Here is a 9,934-nt window from a genome sequence, read left to right on the forward strand (position 1 = left end):
AACCACTACAACTCGTACATCAAAATATGAAAAAGATTCACACAATTACTATGTATACAATAATTTCAGCAAAACACCCACACTATTAATTAGAGAAACCAAAAACACACATTCTCAACATAAGGGGGTTCCGAAAGAAAGGAGAAAATAACGGCCAGAATGAAGCCTAACAATTTACAAAACTAAGTTGCCCTAACAAAAACAAAGTGGCCACAAAGTTTTAAGCTCCACAAAAATCCTTATATGAGGAACTGCAGGTTGATGCAAGGAAAGGAACGGAGTAAGGCAAAGCGAGAAGGGGTTCCCCACAACACTCCAATGGCTGAACGTTACTCAAAGAGGTGGGAAGGTATTCCCCACAATTCATTAAAGGTCTGCAGACCAATAGAACGATCTCCACACGGAAGGTCCACGTCTCTCTTACGAAATTAGGAAAAACTTATACCTGCTTACAGCGCGGTTCCCCAGGCAGATACTGGCCCAAGGCTACAGCAAGATGAGGCAGCAGCGTCGCAGCAGGATATCACAACGATGAAAGAGCGAATATATACGCAGATTACAGGTGTCAACCTCGCTGTAATCCAAATGTACGAGCACGGTGGCCAGAATCAGACTGCCCTACTAGGGCTCAGGGACTTCCGATTACACCTCGGCAGTCCAAGGAAACCAAAAACAGGACTCTGAGAAAAAACAGGCCAAGGATCAAAACAGGAATAGAAACTCAAAATCATGTGGAGGAAGAAAACTCAAAACCCTGATGGGGAAACTAAAATAAACAGCAAAATAGGGTAAACTAAAGCTAAACAAAAAGAACAAAGTTCTAACACCTCTTCCATCGCCCTCCAATTCAACCTTCCCTCCCTCTTCCCCGTCCCATTCTCCTTCCCCTCCCCTCCCCTCCCCATCCTCTTCCCCTTCTGGAGCACACGATCAAGTGTTAATTTAACTGTGTCCTCCCATTCCTCTTCCATTCCCTCCCATCCCATCCCCCTGCCACCTTCCCCCTTCCATCCCCTCCTTTCCCCTTCCTCCTTTTCCTCTTTCCCTCCCCAGCCCCTTCCTTCACCACCCCCGCCTCTCCTCTTTCCCCGCCATCCCCTTCCCATTTTCCTCCCTCCCCTACCTCCTCCCCCTCCCCTCCCTCTCCTCCTTCCTCCTTCCCTCCCCTTCTCCCTCTCCTCCTTCCTCCTCCCCTCCCCTTCTCCCTCTCCTCCTTCCTCCTCCCCTCCCATTTTCCCTCTCCTCTTCATCCTCCCATCCCCTTCTCCCTCTCCCTCTCCTCCTTCCTCCTCCTCCCCTACCTCCTCCTCTCCTCCTTCCCCCTCCACTCCCCTACCTCCTCCCCTCCCCCTTTCCTCCTTCCTCTTCCCCTCCTCTTCCCCTCTCCCTCACCTTTCATCTTCCATCCCCTCCCTTACCCTTCCCTTCCACTTCCCCTACACCCTTCCCTCCTCTTCCCTCTTCCATCCCCCTCCCCTTCCCATTTCCCCTTCCCTTCACATTCCTACTCCCCTCCCCTTCTCTCCCCCTCCCCCATAAACAGATACCAATTTCGTTAACTAAAATCATAAATTGGTTACAATTTCGGTCAAAACTAAAAAGTATAAAATTAAAAATATAAAGAAACATTTCAAAAATGCTTCTATTAAAGTGCACTAAAAAGCAAAAAAAATAATTTTTTGAGACATACCAGGATTTTCTTACAATTGGTCATGTCTACAAAAATGAAAGTTTGGTCCCAAAACATCGAAGAAATGTTACAAGAAAAGAAATTTTTTTTTTTTTATTTCTTGTAGTATTTCCTTCCCTGTTTGGGGTCCATGTTTTTGTTTTTTAGACATGATCAATTGTAAGAAAATCCTGGTGTGTCTCAAAAGATTATTTTCTACTTTTGAGTGCTTTTTAATAATAGCATGTTTGAAAAGATTTTTTAGATTTTTTTTATTTACAATATCTGCTTCTGTAGGCAGATAAACTGCTCATTTATTAAGGTCTGTCGAAAGAGGAAATTGAAATTAGGGAAGAAAACTTAAACTAACACACACAAGGGAACAGTGATTTGGGACCCTTAAACTGTAGGGTTACCGAAATTCCAATATTTCGTCACTGTTCAAGTTTTCTCTAGTACTGGACTACAGCAGTCGTACTAAAAAGTGTGAACTTACAGTAGAGCAATAGTATTTTGCCCGCTGCAGACAGTTTGATGAGATAGAAACTCTACGTAAAACGTCCCATTTTGTTTTCCTAGATCTTGAGGCATACAACATACTTTATCATGATACTGAAGAAGGGTGAAGGCTTTTGCTTGTTGCTATAGTGTAACATACTGTTAGTACAGTAGAGCAAACTGCACATAAACAGTAACACAGAATAGGGTACGGGGAAAATGCGCTGATGCCTTGCTGACTGAGCTGCAGGAAGACTGGAGAAGTCGTTCGAGCAGAATTCCCAATCATGAAAGAGACACAACAGATAAGAGCATAGAAGCATTTAACCATGCAATATGCTATGAAACATCATTGAAAGAATTTAGCAATGGGATATTTGGGGTGATGCATCGTTTACATTACATGGGAAAGGAAAACTGTCGGAGCATTATGGAAATCCTACAATTTTAAACTTGCGAGAGGCCTGAGATGTGAAGTACTTCTGATGTCGGATGTTAAACTTGCGTGGGACAGACGTTTTCCATGACTATTCGAACTGTCAACGGTCGTCATGAATTCTTTGGACTCTGTCGATCTCAGAATTAGGTTGGTCTAAGAAAACAAATGGCAACTGGGTTATGAATGAGGATGAGGAACAATTTAACGATATAGACAGCAAAGTTGTGAATAGACTGAGCCACACCTCATTATGAGGCTATGTATGCTGAGAATTAATAATCATCATGAAAGCCTGTACAGAATATGTTTAACAAATTCCTGCATAAAACTTCTTTTAAGACCGATCAGCCATGGGCACCTGCATCCGGAAAAAATGATGCTTGCAGTTGGTACGCAAAGTTTCTTGGGTGATCATAGGAAACACATTGTAGGCTACTTCCACTGCAACGGATTCTTGTTCGTATTACTGTACTATTAGCTGTCAGACATTACACAATCTCTGTACCCATACCCCGAAGGAGCAACCTGAGCCTACTATGAGACAAAATCTGTCGGCCTAAATAATGTGGATATGATCACTTTTGAAAGTTTCGGGGAAGAAAGAACTATTTTCACTTCTAATTTCGTTAATGGGGACACGAAAGATTCGATGTCTGCAGAGATGTCAGCCAGCGTGCAAATGATGTTAGACCTGACGAGCTTCCCCTCGCCTAGTTGTGACTTTCGGGTGGGGCTGCTACGCTCATTTGTTCTGCCAATAATGACAAAGTTATTCACTGTGACGTTGAAGTTTGAAACAGATGGATAACAATTAATTGGAATCCGCTAAGAGGAAACATTTCTTTAGATGAAATAGGATATAAATACGCCCTCATTAAGCCATAAAGATTTTGCATTGAAGTAAATGCAGTAGAAGCACTAATAATATAGTCACTGGGTATGTTTCTATATAGAAGAGACGCCTAGCGATAGTACCTCATTTTTTTTTACTTCTGTAGTATGAAACCAGAGATATAGCCCCATCTTTGGTTATTTATTCTTTTAAAGCATAAAATAGACAAATCAAAATCTATAGAATAACAAGGTAGATACAACCAGACTTGGTTGTATGTGTTATTCTCCATTCACAGTATCATTCATTGTAAAATAACATTAGACTGTATTGCGAATACAAAAATATATTCTCAGAGAGTAACTTACTGTAGATATAAATGACAGATGAGTTGCTGAAAATGTTTACAGTTTAAGAAATCTCAAGTCTGTCTGTTTACAACTGACGAAATATCGTGTCTAATCTCGAGCAGGGAAACACTCTCACATGAAATGAAAACTGAAAGGAAATGCAATTGGTATGAACAGCTAAAGGAGAATGATCACGGATGATGATGATGGTGCTACGACCGTCAACGTAAGCTGGTGTTCTTCCCAGACTGGAAGATAGGGCGCAATTGTCTTTGTCAATGTTATCATCAAATGTTAATAATTCGTCAACCATTAGGCTACCATTGCCGACTGCATGGTGAAATGATGTGTGTACCTAGTTCACATATGTTACACATTTTTCACGGTTTCAACACGCGAAGAAGGATGGGAAATGATTTACAATACCCTCCTTTAAGCTGGGATCATGGAACGGTATTCAGATCCAGAATGAAGCAAGTTGTGGAGAGATTCCAAAATGTTATTTCTCTATATTCATTATGTAACGTGTTCAGGCGATGGATATGGCATTGTTCAGTCGACCAAAGAAAAACTGGCGTAGTTTCTTCATTCATCGTTCTTTATGGAAATATTGCCATATGCAGGTGCCAGATTATTTGCTTTTCAATCGTTTGAAATTTGGAATTTTGCTTTGCTTCTGCTCGAGTCTTGACGTTGACCCAACGTATCGTACAGCACTGGCGTGTCGTCATTCGTCACCTACAACCGATAAATAATACATTAAACCTGTCAATATATTATGCTTTAATAGCAAGTGTAATTCCACTAATTTTGTCCTTTGATCAATAAAATAATTGGCATGACTCATTTAGTAGGCCTAAATTTGAGTTCTGATTCTGACACCTGATTATCCTGCAGTAGGTCTATTTTCAGTAGTATATCTCTCGGATGCGTCATGCGACTGAATATTTAAATCGATAATATCTATATTAATCTGCTTTATTTGATTATTCCAGTTATTCTTTTTTATTGGCCATGTTCTCCTTTTTCCTTATCCTTTTCATTACTGTTTAACATAAATTACTCAGACCTAGCTATCTCATGTCAAAAAGCAATCATAAGAAATCAAACGTGTAAGGTGTCAAAGAAACGAGCAGGTAAAGGTTACTGCTACTTTATTACAGATCCAGGCAGCTTATATTGCGGCCGACTGACGCCGGGCCGTGAGAGACAATGGAATTGACTGTGACCTGAGGTCGAAACAATAAACAATAATATGCAGTGAACGAGTACAAATTACAATACAAAACATACAGAGCTACAATATAGATACAGTCTTGATGCCTGTGAATGAAGAAACATGTGATACACAATGTGTGACATTCGTATAAATACCATAAAGTAAAAATGATTAAAATGCGTGACCTGGCACGTTTTAGGCGTGACTAATTGAGCTTGAAGAAAACGGGAAGTCACCAAAGAAAACAAGCTCAGCGGAGACTTAATTAATGGCGCCGGAAACACTATCCTGGCGCCGAATTGGTGACTTTACAAATACTCCCAAGACGAGGGACGCGTCTGATTAATCCCCTGTACCTGGTGGGACGCTGAAGGGTGCCGCGGCTCCTTGAAGATAACTGAGGGCCTCCGCCTGTGAGGCTGCTGTTTGGGTGGTCCCTTCCTGGGCGGCCGCGCCTGCGGGGTGAGGGCGTGCTGGAGTGCGTTTGGGCGGAAGGGTGCTGCGTCGCTGCCGGGACTCTCCGACAGGAAGGCGGGCTTTAGCCGGTCTATGGAAACCCAGTCGTTCTTGCCTGGGAGTGCCAGCCGAACGCCTTGCTGTTCCGCTCCAGCACGCGGAAGGGTCCCCTGTAGGGCTTAGTTAGTGGTGGACGGACGGCGTCGACTCTGACGAAGACGTGGGTGGCGGATGACAGCTGTGGCGGCATGAAGGTGGTTGCTTTGTCGATGTATGAGCGCCTGCAAGGGGCGAACTTGCCGCCACGTCGCGGAGCCTCTGCAGAGATGGGGAGTGGCGATCATCCGTCACGAGCTCTCCCGGCACCACGAGGGGTTCCCCATAGGTTTGTTCAGCTGCGGATGGGGTGCCGTCGGCTCTGGGGCGGTCCTCAACCCGAGGAGGACCCACGGCAGCTGATGTTTCCAGTAACAAGCGGGCCATGAGGATGACTTTGGGACCTGTGGAACCGTTCAACCAGGCCGTTGGCCGCTGGGTTGTACGCTGTGGTGGTGTGGTGCGTGGTTCCCAGCAGTTGAGCCAGGGCAGACCACAACTTCGGAGAGGAAAGCGGGGCCCTGTCGGTTGTGATGTGGTCCGGGACGCCGGCGGCTAACCCAACTGAGAGCAGGGCCTCAGCGTACAGCGCTGGCGGTGGCTTCTTGCATGGGCATGGCCGGGCCACCTCGTCGAACGGTCTACCACCGTGAGGAGGTATCTGGATCCGCCTGATGGGGGAAGGGGCCCGACGACGTCGATGTGGATGTGGCCAAAGCGGCGCCCTGGCTGTGGGAACTCGCCTACCCCCGACTGCGTGTGACGACCCACTTTACTGGTCTGGCACTGCAGGCACTGTTTTGCCCAGGCTGTGGCGTCCTTTTGCACCACGTGCCAGACGAACTTTTTGAAAGCAGTTTGGCCGTGGTCCTGCCGGAGGGGTGTGAGAGGCCGTGAATGATGTCGAATACCTGGGGCGTGAGGCTGGAACCAAAGGGGCGGGGCTGGCCTGTGCTGATGTCAGAGCAGGCTGGGGCCTCGGGCCAGGTCACGTCCGCCACTTGAGGATGATGGCGGTGCGGTATGCTGGGGTTTCTGGGTCACGGCCTGTTCTCTGGCAAGGTCCTGGTAATCTACACCAAGCTGCACTGCGTTCAACTCGACTCTGGAGAGGGGCGTCTGCTCGGGATTTTTCTTGCCGGGGAGGTACCTGACGGAACAGGTAAATTCGGCTATGGCTGAGAGGTGGCGCTGCTGTCTGGAAGACCATCGTCCCCCTGCTTCGTGAAGGCGTGAACCAGTGGCTGGTGGTCTGTGAAGATTGTGAAGGGCGTCCCCTCCAGGAGGAACTTGAAGTGCCGAATCGCGGTACATCGCATCAGAGTTCCCTGTCGAAGGTGCTGTAGCGGGACTCTGCGGGACTGAACTTCTTGCTGAAGAAGGCGATGGGCTGGGGGTGCCGTTGATGATTTGCTCCAGAACAGCACCGCAGGCAACGTTACTGGCGTCTGTCGTCAGCTGGAGGAGCCTTGGGATCCTGGTGTGCCAAGGCGGTTGCCTTGGTGAGGTTGCCTTCGTTAGGGAAAAGGCCTGCTGCTGGCTGGGTCCCCAAGACAGGGACTTTGGTTGACCTTTTAGGACTTCCGTCAGGGGCCGTGGTGTGTGCGATCCCGGGATGAACCGCCTGTAGAAGTTTACCATCCCAAGGAACTAATGGACGGCCTTGATGGAGGTGGGTGTCGGGAACTTGGCTACGGCTGCCACTTTCGATGTAAGAGGGCGGACGCCTGTCGGAGACACCTCGTGACCCAGGAATTCTGCTTTCTGGACGCCGAAGGTACACTTGTCAAAACGGACGACGAGGCCGTTTTCTTGGAGGCACTGGAGGACTGCTTTGATGTGCCTCTGGTGTTCGCTGTGAGACCTGGAAAATATGAGAATGTCGTCGACGTAGCAGACGCAGAATTTTAGGTCCCCCAGGATGCTGTCCATGAGCCGCTGGAAGGTGGCCCCGGTGTTCCTCAGCCCGAAGGTGGAGAAGGCGAACACATAGGACCCGAAGGGCGTGATGATGGCTGTCTTTGGTATGTCCTCTGGCGCAACAGGTACCTGGAAATAAGATTTAAGAAGGTCCAATTTAGTGAATATTTTGGCCCCGTGAAAGGAGGCCGTGAGGTCTTGCATATTGGGCAGAGGGTAGTGGTCGGGCTCCGTTGCAATGTTGAGCCGCCTGTAGTCGCCGCAGGGTCTCCAGGAGCCGTCCGGTTTCTGCACCATGTGGAGGGGGGAGGCCCATGGACTGGAGGCTTTCCTGCAGATGCCCATCTGTTCCATCTCCGCGAATGCTTTTTCGCCTCCAAAAAGGCGCTGAGGGGAAGCCTGCGGAACTTCGCATGTCGGGGGCCCTTTAGTCACTATATGGTGGTATATGCCGTGCTTGGCTGGGGCCCCGGGGACTTGGGAAGCTCGGGCTTAAACACCTCAGGGAACTCCGACAGAAGGTGTGCATACTGGTGGGGTGACGGCGCTGATGGTGGGTCTGGGTCCCGCCGTTAATGGGAGAGACCGGCAGGAGTCGGTATCGAGGAGGCGCTTCGCCACGTCGACTAGCAGGCGAAGTGCGCCAGAAAATCAGCCCCAGGAAATCGACCGCGACGATGAAGTCCCAGGAGTAACTCTGGCCAAGGATGGAGATCGACAGGAGCCTGGTAAAGGGAGGATGGGGGTTCCGTTGGCGGCCGTCAGGAAGGCGGCCGGGTCTGGTGTCTGGTTGCGGTCCTCTCTGGATGCTGGGAAGACCGACTTAAAGGCTCCTGTGTCGACCAGCATCATCCTGCCGGAGACGATTGTCGCGGATGTAAAAACCTACTGTTTTGAGGCCCTGGGTTCTTCGGCTGCCATGGCGGCCTGTCCTGCTGGCCGCCGCCACCCCGTTTTTGAACGGTTGAACGAGCAGGGCGGCAGGCAGTTCGGGTGTCCTTTCCGAACCACTTGTGGTAGCGACAGAAGCCCGGGACCTCCGTCTGCTGTGGTTCGGTGGACGTCTGTTGGCGATGGCGTTGACGGGCTGCTCTCACGTCCTCTTCAGGCTGGACGGAGCTGACCGGCTGTGTGGCCGGTTTTAGCCGCTGTGAATGAGTCTGTGAGGTGTTTGTGCCGCCTCTGAGGTCCTCGACAGGCATGGTGTAGGGGTGAGCGATCTGGTTGCGTACTTCCGGGAGAGTTGGCGAAGGAAGATTTCCCGTATGAAGCTTATCTCCTGCCGCTTGTTTGTGCCACCCAAGACTGGTATTGACAGGAGATCTACGACCATGCCCCAAGCGTCTCTTGGATTGAGGTCGTGGCGTGGATTATTGGCAAGGTCGATAGCAGGGGGCCCGCTTGGCGATGGGCAGGGAGCAAGCTTGAGGAGGAATTTTTTTGTGGTGCTGTATGTGAGGGTGTGTGTTTCGGTTTTCGCGAGATGAGTTTGTTGTTCGTCCTCCGGAAGGGCGTTGAGCACTGTGTCGGCCTTAGGATTTCGTCCGTGAGGTCCGCGATTCTGAAGTGGTTTCCACCCTGCGCAGCCACATCGATGGGTTCCCCTGCGAAACGGCGGCAGCTTTACGGTGAGGGCGGCCCGCGATTGTGTTTGACCGTCGTGTGTTGGGCGCTGGTGTGGAGTTGCGGGGAGGGCCACCGATGCGGGGGTGTCGCTGTGATGGGAGGTAGGTAAACCTCGGAGTCCGCGGGGTCGCGTTTAACTGCATGAAGGAGGATATCCGGCGTCCATGTCAATTTGACCCCTTACTGAGTGGTGTAATTTCGCGTACGCACTTTCGTGCGCCGTGTGGTTCCGCTAGTGGCGCTGGTGGGGTACGCCGACGAGAGTCAGCACGCTCAAACGCTGGTTACAGCGCGTGTTTAGGCCGCTAAGAGCGTTTTGGAAAATCCTGGAGCCAAGACTGAGTCGCCGTGAGAGTCCGCTAATGGCTCCGGGATACTCGGGGTCACCACTGTAATGTGTCAAAGAAACGAGCAGGTAAAGGTTACTGCTATTATTACAGATCCAGGCAGCTTATATTGCTCGGACTGACGTCGGGCCGTGAGACAATGGAATTGACTGTGACCTGAGGTCGAAACAATAAACAATAATATGCAGTGAAAGTACAAATTACAATACAAAACATACAGAGCTACAATATAGATACAGTCTTGATTTGAATGAAGAAACATGTGATACACAATGTGTGACATTCGTATAAATACCATAAAGTAAAAATGATTAAAATGCGTGACCTGGCACGTTTTAGGCGTGACTAATTGAGCTTGAAGAAAACGGGAAGTCACCAAAGAAAACAAGCTCAGCGGAGACTTAATTAATGTCAAAAACACTATCCTGGCGCCGAATTGGTGACTTTACAAACGAATAGGCTACAACTTAGTCTTTTTTTTT

Source organism: Macrobrachium rosenbergii, chromosome 2, assembly GCF_040412425.1.
Source record: "Macrobrachium rosenbergii isolate ZJJX-2024 chromosome 2, ASM4041242v1, whole genome shotgun sequence".
NCBI classification, from domain to species: domain Eukaryota; kingdom Metazoa; phylum Arthropoda; class Malacostraca; order Decapoda; family Palaemonidae; genus Macrobrachium; species Macrobrachium rosenbergii.